Genomic DNA, 14,619 nt, shown 5'->3' with positions numbered 1-14,619 from the left:
TGCATCAGTTACTCTTTGAATTCCTTGGTCCAGCACTCCTCCTGGGGCTCGAGCGCCAAGAGCAGCCGAGCTCCTGAGGTCGGGCCATAGGCTGGGGCTCCCGTGGCCGGGGGCTGTGGGAGCTCCTCCCGAGGCTGAGTCGTGCTTGAAAGAGGTGGCGTAGCTGATGGCTTGAAGAGCCGCTCTTCAAAGACGCCGGGCTCTTGCGGTTGCCGCTTGGATGCTCTCCTGGCGATGTCGTCGGCTTCCTTGTTGGTGCCCCGGGGCACGTGCTGCAGCTCCAGGCCCGAGAACTGCTTTTCCATCTTGCGCACCTCCGCGAGGTAGGCCTCCATGTGCTCGTCCTTCGGCTCATACACCTTGTTGGAGAAGTTGACGAGGAGCTGCGAGTCGCCTTTGACGGTGAGGCGCTTCACCCCTAGAGCCACCGCAGCCTTCAGGCCGGCTATGAGGCCTTCGTATTCTGCGATGTTGTTGTAGACCTTCTCGCCGTGCTGAAAATAGAGTTGCACGGCGTAGTAGAGCTTGTCCTGAGTGGGCGAGATGAGCACTGCTCCAGCCCCCGCGCCCTGGTGTGCAAAGGCGCCATCGAAATACATGACCCAGCCGTCTGGTGCCTCGCTTGCTGGGGAGGTGGACCGGTATTCTCCTTCCTCAAGAGCCGGGGCATCTGTCCATTCTGCCACAAAATCGGCGAGCGCGGCTCCCTTGATGACCCTGGTAGTGCTGAACTCCAACTGGAATGCTTGCAACTTGATGTTCCACTCAGCGACCCTTCCGGCTGAGCTAGGGCTCCTGAGTACCCTCTCCAATGGGTAGGCTGAGACGACCTTGACGGGGTGGCCATGGAAGTAGTGCCGCAGCTTGCGCGAGGCCGCCAAGAGTGCGAGCAGGAGCTTTTGCGGCATGGGATAGCGCGCCCTCGCGTCCCACAGTACGGTGCTGACGAAGTACACTGGGTGCTCGACGAGGGCTGGCGTGCTATCGAGGCTGGAGTCCTGCGGAGGTTGGTGCATCTCCTGAGGTGGAGGGTTTCTCGAGACTTGGCTGTCCTCAGGAGCTTCTGCGATGTTATCCTGTCGAGCTTTGTCTTCCCCAACTGATTCCTTTGCTGCGTCCTCCTGATCCTGCGCCACTTCTGCCCCGGCTTGACGCGGCGCGCCCTTGGCTTGGCGTTCCTCCCTGACCGCCACCAGCGCTGCGCTGGCGGAGTATGGGGTGGCGGCAAGGTAGAGTACCAGAGGCTCAAGAGGCCGCGGTGCCACCATCCCCGGGGGGCTGGTGAGGTATTTCTTGAGGTCTTGGAAGGCCCTGTCGGCCTCCGGGGTCTACTCGAACGGGCCCTTCTTCTTCATGAGCTTAAAGAAGGGTAAGGCGCGCTCGCCTAGCTTGGAGATGAAACGTCCTAACGCGGTCACCCGCCCCGGTAGCTTCTGCATCTCCTTGAGGGTCTGTGGTGGGCTCATGTCTTCGATGGCCTTGATCTTCTCCGGGTTCGCCTCGATCCCTTTGTGGGATACGAGGAACCCTAGTAGCTTGCCGGAGGGGACACCAAACACGCACTTCTCCGGGTTAAGCCTCAAGTTCACTTGGCGCAAGCTCTCGAAGGTCTCCTCCAAGTCTTGAATCAATGTCCTCACTTCGCGAGATTTGACCACTATGTCATCAACGTATGCCTCTGTGTTTCTGCCGAGCTGCCGCCCCAAAGCGATGTGCGTCAACCGCTGAAAGGTTGCGCCCGCGTTGCGCAGCCCGAAGGGCATGCAGGTGTAGCAATACACCCCGCATGGTGTCAGGAAGGCTGTCTTCTCCACATCCTCCACCGCCATCTTGATTTGGTGGTATCCTGAGAATGCATCCAGGAAACATAGCAAGTCGCACTCGGCGGTGGAGTCGACGATTTGATTGATGCGTGGAAGTGGGAACGGATCTTGGGGGCAAGCTTCGTTAAGGTTGGTGAAGTCGACGCACATCCGTTCCTTCCCGCCTTTCTTCGGTACTACGACGGGGTTCGCCAGCCATTCGGGGTATGGAACTTCTCGGATGGTACCTGCCGCCTCCAGCTTGCGTGTCCCTTGGACGATGAAGGCCTGCTTTTCAGTGGACTGTCGTCTTGCTCGCTGCTTCATGGGGCGTACGTTGGGGCACACCCTTAGATGATGCTGGATCACCTCTCTCGGGATCCCTACTAGCTGATTGGGCTCCCACGCGAATATCTCCTTGTTCGCGCGCAAAAACCTCACCAAAGCTTCTTCTTGTCCCGGGTCAAGGCCGGTTCCTATGGTGAAGGTGGCTCCTGAAGACCCGTCCTCGTTGACCGGCACCTGCTTGGTCTCCGCCTTGTCTTGGGTGAACAACTGCTTCTTCTTGGTGGGCGCGGTCTCCTTGGCCTCGGGCGTACCGGCACCGGCTGGCTGTGCTGCTGCCGCGGTCTTGAAGGCGAGCCTGAGCGCCGTCATGGCCTCCTTAGTGTCCCCCTTGATGGTGTGGACGCCCTTGCTCCCTGGCATCTTCATGAGGTTGTAGGCCGGGTGAGTCCCCGCCATGAACTGAGCGAGAGCCGGGTACCCGAGGATGGCATTGTACGGGAGACCAATGCGAGCGATGTCAAAGTCCACCAGGTCGGTGCGATAGTTGTCTCGCGTGCCAAAGGTGACAGGGAGGCAGATCTGCCCCAGAGAGTGGGCAGCTCCACCACCCACTCCCATGAAGGGCTTGCTGAGGCCGAGCCGCTCGAGCGGCACATGAAGAAGGCTGAAGGCTTCTACGGAGAGCAAGTTGAGGCCGGCGCCGCTGTCGATGAGGGTCTTGGTGATGGCCACGTTGCAGATGGTGGGCGTGCAGAGCATCGGGAGCATCCCGGAGCCAGCGATGGAGTCGGGGTGGTCTTCCGAGCCGAAGGTGAGGTCGGCCTCCGGCGCAGCCCAACCCGGCGGAGCCCCCGGGCGCTTGGAGGCTGCCCCAATCTGACGAAAGAAGGGTTTGACGTGGCGATCTGAAGGCGGTGCTTGAGAGCCACCGAGCAGTGTCGCGACTGCGTGGTGCGCCGGCACCGCGTAGCGCACGGTGAAGAGGTTGCGGAGTTCCCCCCCAGGATGCCACCGTGGATCCCGGGAGGTTGAGCGGCCAGGCGCGTGGCTCGCCGGCAAGGGCCATGGGGAACCAGTTGGCCATGATCTTGTCGTCGCCTCCGGCCTCGAGGATGGCCTCCTCGTACGCCAGCAGGAACGGTGCCGGGTCTGTCCCGTCGTCGTAACACGGCGGCATCTCCGGCTTGAACTTGGTTGGTCACTGCACTCGCCGTAGGGCGGGGGCCAGGGCTCGGTACCCAGACTCCCTGCTGCTAGTGTCGGCCACAGAGGTGGGTGGCGGGGCACCTGCCATGGAGCGTAGTGCGGTGGTGCGGGGCGCGGGTTGGTGGAGAGGAGCTCCAGCGCACCCCTACCTGGCGCGCCAAATATCGGATGTGGGGTTCCGGCAAACCCTTAAGGTTCGAACTCTGGGGTGCGCGCGAAGTCTTTCCCTCCTACCGATCTGCGCCCTAGCTCGCTAAGATCTCGCGGATGAACTCGACGAACTTGCCACACAGAAAGACACGAGGGTTATACTGGTTCGGGCCACCGTTGTGGTGTAATACCCTACTCCAGTGTGGTGGTGGTGGATTTCCTCTAGGGCTGATGATGAACAGTACAAGGGGAAGAACAGCCTCCTGAGGTTGAGGTGTTCTTGTGCCTGGCTAACTTGTGTGGGTGAGAGCTGGGTGAATTGCTCGATGCCCCTACTGTGATGGCTAGCTCTACTTATATAGGCCCTAGTCCTCTTCCCAAATATCGAGCGGGAAGGGAGCCAACAACGGCGGGCAAATTTGAAGGGGGACAACTAGTACAAGCTATCCTGACAAAAGTGGTCTTCGCCTGCGAAAAGCTCTGGTGGTGACGCTGCCTTGGGCTCCACGATGACCTCCTCCTTGCCGTCCTCTTGGTCTTGGTCTCGTTGCACCAATATAGCAACCTTTGCCTGATGCCTCGGTACTCTTCGCCTGCGCTGGCCTCCTTAGCACCAAAGAGGAAATAAGGACGCTGCGCGCTGGCGCCCGCCTGGTGCCGTTCGTCATGGCTCACGTCACGAGAGCCTCGTGAGGTTTGCCCCGCCTTGATATCTCCGCTCCTCGTGAGCTTGCCTGGCTAGGCTAATCCAGAGGAGGTCTTGCGTCGTCCGCCTCGCGAGGCTTGGACCCTCGCGAGGGTCTTGGATGCCTTGTTGATGAAGATGGGCCGTACGGCCTGCTGGCTTAGCCACACTGTGGGCCGCAGGTAGGCAAGTCTGGGGACCCCCGTTTCCAAAATGCCTATAGAGTCGATGCCTTAATATGTGTGGGCCGCTTGGTTTTACGGGAACGAGGAAGCATTTTGGGTTCGGGGACCAGTAGAGATATACGTACAAAAAATTGTGGACGTAGGTTCGACCGAAAGGCAATGATGCATGGGCCCTGCATTTTGATATACCCGCGGCCGCGTGAAATTTGCTACTCTACTCAAAACTAGTAAGGTACATCCATTGAATGCATGAGATTTGGAAACCAAATTATGAATAAATACACACTATAGCATGTAAAGCTTTGAGTCATATATGCATGATTTAGATGTTCGTTTAGTTCTTATAGTTAATCTCATTCAAAATCAATTAGTTTTATAAAAAGGTTAAGATTCATGGGATTGTGCATTGTAAAGCATAAAGTAAAAATAATAATGGCAATTCATTTAGAAAAAAAAGTTTGGGCAATTATGATACGGAAGATTCTAGAACAAAGGAGAAGTGCTTGTGTTTTGGGAAAGCATGCACGTCCCACATCTCTTATTGGTTGATATGTCACGAAACAAGAGACGAGGAGGGAGTTAATGTACCGTGCCAAAGTGTTTTGGGATTATTTGGTTTTTGGAAGATGACTTACACACCTAGACGGAGGGAGTACAAAGAGAAAAAATGAATTGCAGTTAAAAGAATGGCATTTCTAACAAAAATGTGAATTCGAACAACATATGTGTGCACGTGACCAGCACATACATTGTCAATGCAAAATATAATGCAAGAAATAACTTATGAGTAACATGCACGAATTTATGATGTGGTGCTTGCATGCATAGAGTAGAAAAAACAATGTGATTTATGACTTGCATGCATGATGTGTTCTTGTGCCATAGTTGCATGTCTAGGAAAAAAGCTACTAGTGGGTTGTACTAGCTATTTAGGAATAGAAGATGTATACATGGAAGTTGTAGGGAAAGACATGATATGTATCTCAATTCCCATGAGTAGGGATTGGAAAAGAGATGTCATTTGGTTCACATCATAGGAACTTCTCTATCGAATCTAGAGATGACATGTATCTCAATTCCTATGAGGAGGGATTAGAAAAGAGATGTCATTTGGTTCACATCATAGGAACTTTTCTATTGAATATACGCTAATGTTTATTTTCCTTTCAAATTATGGGAGTATAGGAATCCATTCATATGAACCAAGTGGCTCTAAAGCTATAAAAATGATATCATGTTTATTTCCTTTGAAATCTGGAGTATATGAATCTATTCCTATGAACCAATTGGCTCTAAAGGAAAAAATCCTATAAAAATGATATCATATAGAGTTCCTATGATATTCCTCCACACCAAAGGATGGTTGAAATTGCTGCAGGTGATACGGCGGTCCTTCTTTGTAGACTCCTCCTCCATCTTTATAGTTACCTCTCAAAGATGAATGAAATGATATATACTGGGTATTCTATATGTGTATTTTGGTACATGAAAACTCGGTAAAAGTTTGTGAGGTTCGAATTTTCAATAAAGCTATATGGACTGCATTTTGGAACGGAGGGAGGAGCATACGGCACTTGCTAACACTCACGTGGAAGATTTGTGTGTAGGAGGAGTGGCTGCTCTGTTAAATGAAATGGCAAAACTGACACTGTCGGATGCTGATCTAAAGGTTCTTATGGCATTCGTCAGGAAACGGCTTGTGGCGAACGTTTGTCGGATAATGATTTACGGACACATGCATTGCATTGATACGTGCCCCCTCTCTCTCTCAACCACACAGGCACCCTCACGAGTCACGACTCTCCCGAGTCCTCTCGCACCCACCGTTTATCTGCGGGTGGACGTCACACACATATGTGCTCTTCACACCCTACCCTCAGAACTTCTAAAAAACAAAGGACGTCGCGCACCTTTTATTTTAGCTCACACGTCACACACATATACTATTACTCTTGTGGCGAACGTTCTTTGGGCATAGTATATTGTACTCTCACGAAAAGAAGTGGTGCACGCACGCACTAGTTCTCTCACACCCACTTGCGGGTACACGTAGGAGCGCATTTTTTTGAAGCTGGTACAACAAAATCACTCCACTATATATATAAGCAGGAGCCTTATCGCTTGCTTTACTAGGGTTCCTCTCTTTCACTCTCTCATGCTCTCCATATCTAAGCAAGACATAGGTGGCCACACTCTCTCTCTGCTCACGGCTGGTCACAAATCTGGCCGGACCGCCTCGACCAGGGCAGGGGTGTAGGTGCATCGTTCACGCTGTCGTCAGCGGCTAGGGAGGAGACCAACGGCTGCCCGCGCATCCCGATCGGCGGCCACGCCGGCTCGGGAGGGCCTTCGACCCCTTCTTCCTCCCTGCGGTATTGTGGCCAAGATGCGGCCTCTCGACGCCGTCTTTGCCACATGCCGACGACCCTCAGGTACATATTCCTTCGAAACCTGCCTTGCTCTACTGCCCCAGCTCCCCACGTGGCCGCGCGTCGATCTTTTTCTACTTCCGTCGGCTGATCCAAAGGCACCTAGACTTTTACTATTATTAGAGGTAAATCTAGTTCATACAGTTGAATCTAAGAGTTGGTTCAAACAGGGAAGAAACTGGGAAAGCTGTAACATGAATCTAGGACTTGGTTCTAAGAGGAAACGGGGAAAGGTAGTAGATACTGGCTACCCAACCGGTCTATTGGTTGAAAAGGTGAAGAAAGCATGGTGGATGGCGAAGGGTGGGGGGAAGTGGACATGTCTCTTAGTTGAAAAAGGAAAGAAAGTGAGGGTTGTTGGGGGACAACGCAAATGAGAATGAGCAGGTCTGGATTTCCTGTGCTCACATAGGAAAATGTCGCCGAGGAGATAAAAAATGGGACAAATGCAGACATGCTGCCTGAGTGTTTGCCGCTCTCGGCAACCACATCTGCCCCACCACTTTATGCCCCTGCTGTCCCTACGCCCATATCGCTACCGTTAATGTAAAATCACATGAAGCATTAAGCAATGCCACCTAATGTTACTATAAGTAATGGTCTAGTGCCGTTGATAAATTGAAGCAATGCCACCACCATTTTATGAAGTGCTTCCGTCTTGCTTTATTTCCCATGAATTGTGTTTTTGCAGTTACACTTAAATCTCACACCGCTAACATTGCTTCATCCCAGTTGAACTGCACAAATTTGATTGCACATTTACTGACCATGTGCTACTCTCATGACAATAATACTAATGCTATTGTTCTGCATGTTAATCTAGTGGCAGTGTTGATGTGATGTGATGCTACTTACTTAAGGGCACTTTCATATTGTCAATCTAGTGCCAATTATAACACAATAGATGCTGCTGTTAATCATACGCCACTGCAAATATCTGTCACTGTTTAAATAACCGTATTTCATATTTGCACAAACAGGGATGTCTGTCTCCATATCGTTTCTATCTGCACAATCAAAAGTACACACCTTAGTTTTAGTACAACTGCACAAAATGAGATGGCTATTCCTAGTTGCCGTCCTCTAACCACCAGTCTTCCAGGTATTACTACATTGGTAGTAACTAGGTAGAATGACCAACGTAATCTAAAAGAAGTTGATTCGTACGTTTTACTTCCTGATTGCAGTGCAGGGGCGAGCGAAAACAACTGCATCCTAGTCCGGAATGTACTTTCTACGAGGTGATCCATGGACCAAGGACTAGCTGGCACGGCTGCACGGAGGTTTTTGGGATAGGTGCGCCGACAAGAGGCATTGTGGCCTGCTTATTTCTGCAAATAGCGGTGCTTAAATTTAGTGGAATGCACAAGAATTTCAGCTGGTCAGTACACTACATGGTTCAGTTCAGCATTCTAGCTGAGAACACAATTATAATTGGTTATTCTGGAATGAGAGAACCTAACCCTGGATGGTGGCAACAAGAAAAAACCAGAGTGAACTGCAGGAAATTTAAGCCTGCCGGGAGGCCCTTTGCTTAGAGAAGCCTTGCTTGTTTTTTCCTGATTTGTAAACCTTCTCACAACTTTGTCTTTTGCTGTGAACTAGTATATTTTTTTATGTTCTATGAATCATTACGATGTATAAAATTGCTTAACTTATGCTTTTCAAGTTCTTTATGAAGCCGAGTTTAATGTGAGTGTTCCACATGAACGCTGGAGCGTGTGAACGTTTGGAATTTACATTGTGGCCTCAGTTAACTGCATGAACCACTGTAACAAGATACGTAGTTGCTTATATGTGAGACAACAGATTATTGATTGTTAGCTGGTCGATAGCCTAGTGTTGAAGTGAGCCGAGCCAATGTGCCGTGTTTTGCACAATTGCTTACAAGTGGGGTAGCACCAACAGTGTTTACAAGTACTTATGTATACGTCGGCGCACATTTCTCGAATGAGTACTCTATTTCATCAAACACACACTGCTCGTATGATAAACCGTGACAACTTATGTCTTACCATGCCATATTCATGAAAAAACTAGTGAGGACGCATCTGTTTTGACAACAATTATGATGGTTCTCACATGATTCACGGGCACACAAAAGTAGCTTCAGTTCCCATAGACGGATTCAAACAGAGTACTAGCCCCAGAGGGCTTGATAATAGGCAAGGTTCGAATAAGTAGACACAATCCAAACTAGTATTAAACACTAGCTGGGGCAACTATTTCATGCCTCGATCTAATTTGGCTGGACACAAGACGGACCTTCACATGAACATCATCGAGGACGTTCGGCAGCAGCTCAATCCTGTGAACCTTCATGAAGATAACCTTGTGGCCTTGCCACTCATAAACTTGTTTATGGAGGCATCCCACGTCATCTTCCTGCGTAAGCTTGACAAGAACAATATGCCTCACAAATGAAGGAGTAGCTTTGAACTTCTTGTGCTTCAGTACACCCTGGACAACACGCGTGACAATAGTGAGGCTAGAATACAACTCGACATCGTTATAAGTGCAAATGGCTTCCAGGATCCAACAGCCTAAGAACTCTGTTTCCCCAGTGCATATATTCAGGTCATCTGCCTCATAGCGAGTGACATGTACAACCACACAATCCTTGTCTGCATCAAGGCTCTAATTGAAACAGAAACAAATTCTAAATTACTTTCCAGTATAAGAAACACAAGTTATTTAAACCACTATGTATAGCATGGCATCGAAGCTAATAAAATTTTGCATTATTCATCACCACATACTTAGATGAAAAACCACAATCGAGATCGGCAAAGAAGAAAATCACCTTGGGCAGCTCAGTGGGGGGGGGACACATCCTCGAAGGGGGGAAACTACTCCTGCAGTGCCAAGGGGGCTGTAACCTCAAACGGGGCGTTGACCATCTCAGTAGTGGCCGTGAGCGTATCTGGGGTCGGCTCGGTGGCTGCCTCCATCTTCTTGGAGCTCTCTGTCTTGTGGGGATCAGCCTCCCGCGTCTGCTCCAATATCGGCAGATCTTTTCCTGGTTCTCCTTGGTCCATCATGAAACCGACGAATACTAGGAGACCACTGAAAGGAAAACACAATCGCAATGACCATGAAACAAAAAAGAGAGTGAGGATCGGTTACTGCTTTGCAAAAGTTCTTTTTTTTCTCTGAATGAAAATATACCAATATCATGGATCCACTTACCTTCCCTTCGTTCGGAGAGAAGAAGAGTGGCAGATGCGAGTGTTGGCTTTCTTGAAGACGGTGAGGGAGAAGGGGATTCAACGAAGAGTGAAATGATGGTTGCTTCATCCGTCAAACTTAGACTGCGGGCAGGTGGGGTTTTGTGATAGGACGGCTCGTTACTGCCGCGCTATAGCCGGGGTGACTCTCCGCCTGCATACTGCCTTCTAATTTGGTGGATGGCATTTGGGCCCGGGCGCGGCATGGCCCGCATGTCGGTGAACAAAAGTAAAACGACATTTAGTAGAGGGAGACGTTTCGATGACCTAGGAGGAGGCAGAAGCGGTAGTGTATCCACTGTACTAGTAATAATTGTTCTTCTGGTAGCTGTAGAGTGTCTCCACTGTACTAGTAGTAATTGTTTCTCTGGGTCCAAGACAAAACAGCCCATCCACCCTAGTAAATAATAAAATCAATTCAAAAGCCCATATATTTACTGAATGAGAGGCGCTACCCACAACCAGCACACCGCCCCCCAAAAAACCTGGGTGCTCTTCTTCCTCCTCACTCCCACCCACCTCACTTCAGCTCGCTGCACACATACCCCCAAATTCCTCACCTCACTCCTACAGAAAACCCCAGGTCCCCTTCTTCCTCACTACTACAGAAAAACCTCAGCTCCCATTCTTCTTCACTCGCACTACAACTAGGCTTGTCATTTGTTACTCTGCTCAAATCCGTGAGCGCGACGCGACGCCCTCGAGGAAAATGGAGTCGGCTGACCCCAGCGTCAAGAAGATGAGGCTCCCGCCAGCGATGACGCCTGTTGTAGATCCCGCACCCGGCTGCTCAGGGAGATCGGCGACCCCGCCCCCACCGGATCCCAGGAACCCGTAGAATCTCGGGTGGTCCGCATCAACGATCTCCCGGACGCCATCCTTGGGGAGATCATCTCGCTTCTCCCCACCAAGGATTGCTGCCACACCCAAGTCCTCTCAATTCAGTGGCGCCCTCTATGGCGCGTCTTGCCCCTTAATCTCAACTGTCGTCAGCTATCTCTCTTCAATGATTTTGAAATCCCCAGAGCCACCATATCCTCCCACCAGGGCTCCGTTCAAAGCCTATGCATCCCGTCATGCTACCTGAGCAAGCATACCATGCCCTGCACGGTGGACGCCTGGCTGAAATCCCCTGAATTCACAGAACTACAGTTGCTTGAGTTCTACTATTCCCCTGGAAATCACCTACCAGATACCGAACGCCATCTACCTGTGCCCTCAGCACTCATGTCCACCTCATGGTTTTCCTCCTCTCTCTCCACACCGCCACCTTTGCGCTGTGCTACCTACCAGACAATCTGGTACTAAACCTTCGACTCCCATTTCTCAAGAAACTTTCACTTGTGCGGGTTCGTATATCAGAGGCCTCATTGCACAACATCGTCCACTCCAGTTGCCATGCCCTGGAGTGCTTGGTGCTTGTTTTCACAGTTAGAATCGGTTGTCTCCAAATAAAGTCGCCTAACCTTGTAAGAATTAGAATTTCTTTTTACGGAAGGCAGCTCATCATCCAAGATGCCCCTTCACTTGAAAGGTTGATCCTTGATTCTAGTTATTCACCGTCACAAATAACCGTCCTCTCTGCGCCTAAACTGGAGACCTTGGGTGTAATACATGATCTCTGTGCTCATTTCAAGATGGTGTTTGGCTCCACAGTTCTTCAGGTACTTTATATTATCATCTACACTTGTAACCATAAGCTGCATTTTAAGTTTCTGCGCATAAGTTATATATCATCTCGGAGTACACATTTTGTACTAATATTATGTTCTATGCTCAATGAAGAGTTTCTCCATGGATAGCCTATCAATGGTGCTGGATTCTGTCAAGATCTTATATATCCAAATGAATAGTTTTGATCTAAACAAGATTATTGGCTTGCTGCAATGCTTTCCATGTCTGGAGAAGTTGTATATAAAGGTGATAATTTCACGCACATTCGAAGCCCGGATATAGTGTACTAGAATTAACCGTTCAGTTGTTGCTCTTTCCACACTCTTTTTTTAGACCTTAACTGTTTTCAATCTTCATGTCTATTTAGGCAACAGGACGGGGTAGGAAAGTTATAACCAATCGGAGGATTCGTAAGCACCGGGATTTTCTCACTTCTCATGACATTCAATTGAAGACAATAACGCTAGAACGATATGTAGCCAACCATGCAAACACAAGATTTGTCACATTCTTCCTGCTGAATGCGAGGTTACTATTGTCCATCTGGCTTAAGTTTATCAGCAGCATGGTTTTGATGGATGGGTATGTCGAAGAGCAAAAATAGGAGTTTCAAGTGGGCAAAAGAGCTTCTGAACATGTCGGGCTTCTATTTACAACATATTGTGGTCATAATGCAGTAAATTTTACAACCCAGGATGTTCATTCTGTGGACCTGACCGATCCATTTGACTGTGACTACCGAAAATAGTGCCGGAGTTAGATGTTGTTGCCCTTTTCAACCTGGGTTTTGTCTAAACCTGATGAACAATTAACCCTCGTGCTTTTGTACAGTTTGTAAGCTGGAGTTAGATATTCTTGCCCTTTTCAACTCGGCTGTGACTGTCATATTTTCTTTGAAACAAGGCAAATGGCTTGCCGTTCGTTTTATTTAGAGTGAAATATTGTGACAAATCCCAACCAAGGGAAATAACAGCACTCTTGCCGGCTGCTTGAGCTCACTATGCATTACAGAAGCCAAGTGATTAGCCCCCACCAGCACCCACCAACTTATTTCGAACTAGCACACCAAATGGGATGTAAATTTTCATAGCAAAGGCTACATGACCGTGACAGATTTTGATTCTGACATTTGGGACCCACGAGGAAATAGCCTATCCAAGGTAGTGTCGACTTACTAGCTAGTCAATAAACGTTTCAGCTGGCCAGCCGTTGGATTGACATCCAACATCTGTCGTGTATCTTCTATCTCTGGTCTTCTTCCTCCAGCCGCCCAAACCAAACCAACCCGTCGGCTCCGCCTGCTCCCGCCTCCCATGGCTGGCTGCGCCTCCGCCGCCCTGCCGTACCCTCCAACGTTAGCCAGTCCCTCCCTCTATTCCTCCACACGTCCTGTTATCCTCCGGCGACATCAGCCCCAACATGCACCCGCACCTGAACCAGTCAACCCTCGTACTCCCGTCCGCCTTCGACTGGACCAGGGACCCAGCAGGTCACGCAGTTGTTATTTACTTTTTTAGGAACAAGCAGTTGATTTTTATACTAGTTTTAGCGACGGATCCGGGTAACAACGGGGCTGTGCGGGGGCTGTGGCCCGTCTAGCCTGGGTTTTATTTATGTTTACCACATCATGAGCCCAGTTGTGTTTTTTTCTTGCTGAAAATGGATAGCCCAGTTTTTTTTAAGAAATACCCAAACGAGGCCTACTTGCTTTATCAGCCCTGCTGGGCTGCAAATCTTTCAAGACGAGGAGAGAGTTTCATTCGATTTGCCCAGAAATGGGCTGTACATGTTTAAAACACATCAAACCGGGAATTAGTTTCATTTTTTTAATTACAAGATTTTAAATTCCATTGATTTTTATGCCTGGACAATTATTTGGATTTTATATTTATATAAATTATTTCTCAAAATAGTTCGAATGTGACTCGATATTTCGGGATTAAAAATAGTTGACCGCACCGAAATATGCAAAAGTTCGTATAAGTTTTAACCGTGGCCACAATATGGGGTGTAATGCTAACAAAAAGAAGATGGGCTCCAAAAAAATTCTTAAGAATTGACAAATGGGCTGTAAATTATTAGAAATAATGGCAGATGGGCTATATGTTGTTTTCCACAGATTTGAGGCTGACTTGTGCGCCTACTACAAGTTGACGCGTATGCTTTCCTAAAAAATAAGGTTGACGCACACGCAACGCCGTGTCAACTTAGTCAACACACAAGAGCAGTGACTATTGAATGTCCATCCAACGGCCGTCGTGCTTCTTCAATCTCTGCTCTTCCTCCTCCAACCGCTCAAACAAGCGCAGGCGGGACTGCCTGCTCCCTCCTCCCGCGGCCGGCTATGCTGCCGCGCAGGCCTCACCGCCCTTCATTCTCCCATCGCTGGCCTAGCCATCCCTCTACTCACCCGCACCTGCTGTTATTCTCCTGCGACGGATGACGAAGCAGTAAACCCTCGCACTCCCCTGCATGTGGGAAACAACACTACAAAAAAATACACTTCCGTGATGATACGTGTTTGTCACAGTAGGTCGCGTTTTCTGTCATGCATGTACATCCATGACGATTTTATGACAGAATCAAGATAGTCATACCTGTGCTGTCGTAGAAGTGTTCCGTGACATTACCAAAATTATCATCACGGAAGTGTCCACTTCCATGATGATAAATCATGCATCACAGAAGTGCTTTCGTCAAGGGTGACCGACACGTGGCATCCACCGTAACGGAACGCCGTTAAGCTATCGGGTCCGGTTTTGGATCCGATAACCCGTTAACAGCCCGGACCAATGGGGATTTCCACATGTAAAATCATCATTCGCTGGAGGAAACACGTGTCAGGTCCGCGTTGGCATAGGTGTCATTCATCCAATGGGTGAGATGCGCCTATGATATGTTGACACGTGGACCGGCCCAAAAGTGGCCCATAAAGTTTAAATGGGCTGGCCCAACTAAAGGCCCACAAGATTT

The sequence above is a fragment of the Aegilops tauschii genome, chromosome 3, assembly GCF_002575655.3.
Source record: "Aegilops tauschii subsp. strangulata cultivar AL8/78 chromosome 3, Aet v6.0, whole genome shotgun sequence".
In the NCBI taxonomy this organism is placed as follows: Eukaryota; Viridiplantae; Streptophyta; class Magnoliopsida; order Poales; family Poaceae; genus Aegilops; species Aegilops tauschii.
This window is presented reverse-complemented; position numbering follows the sequence as displayed.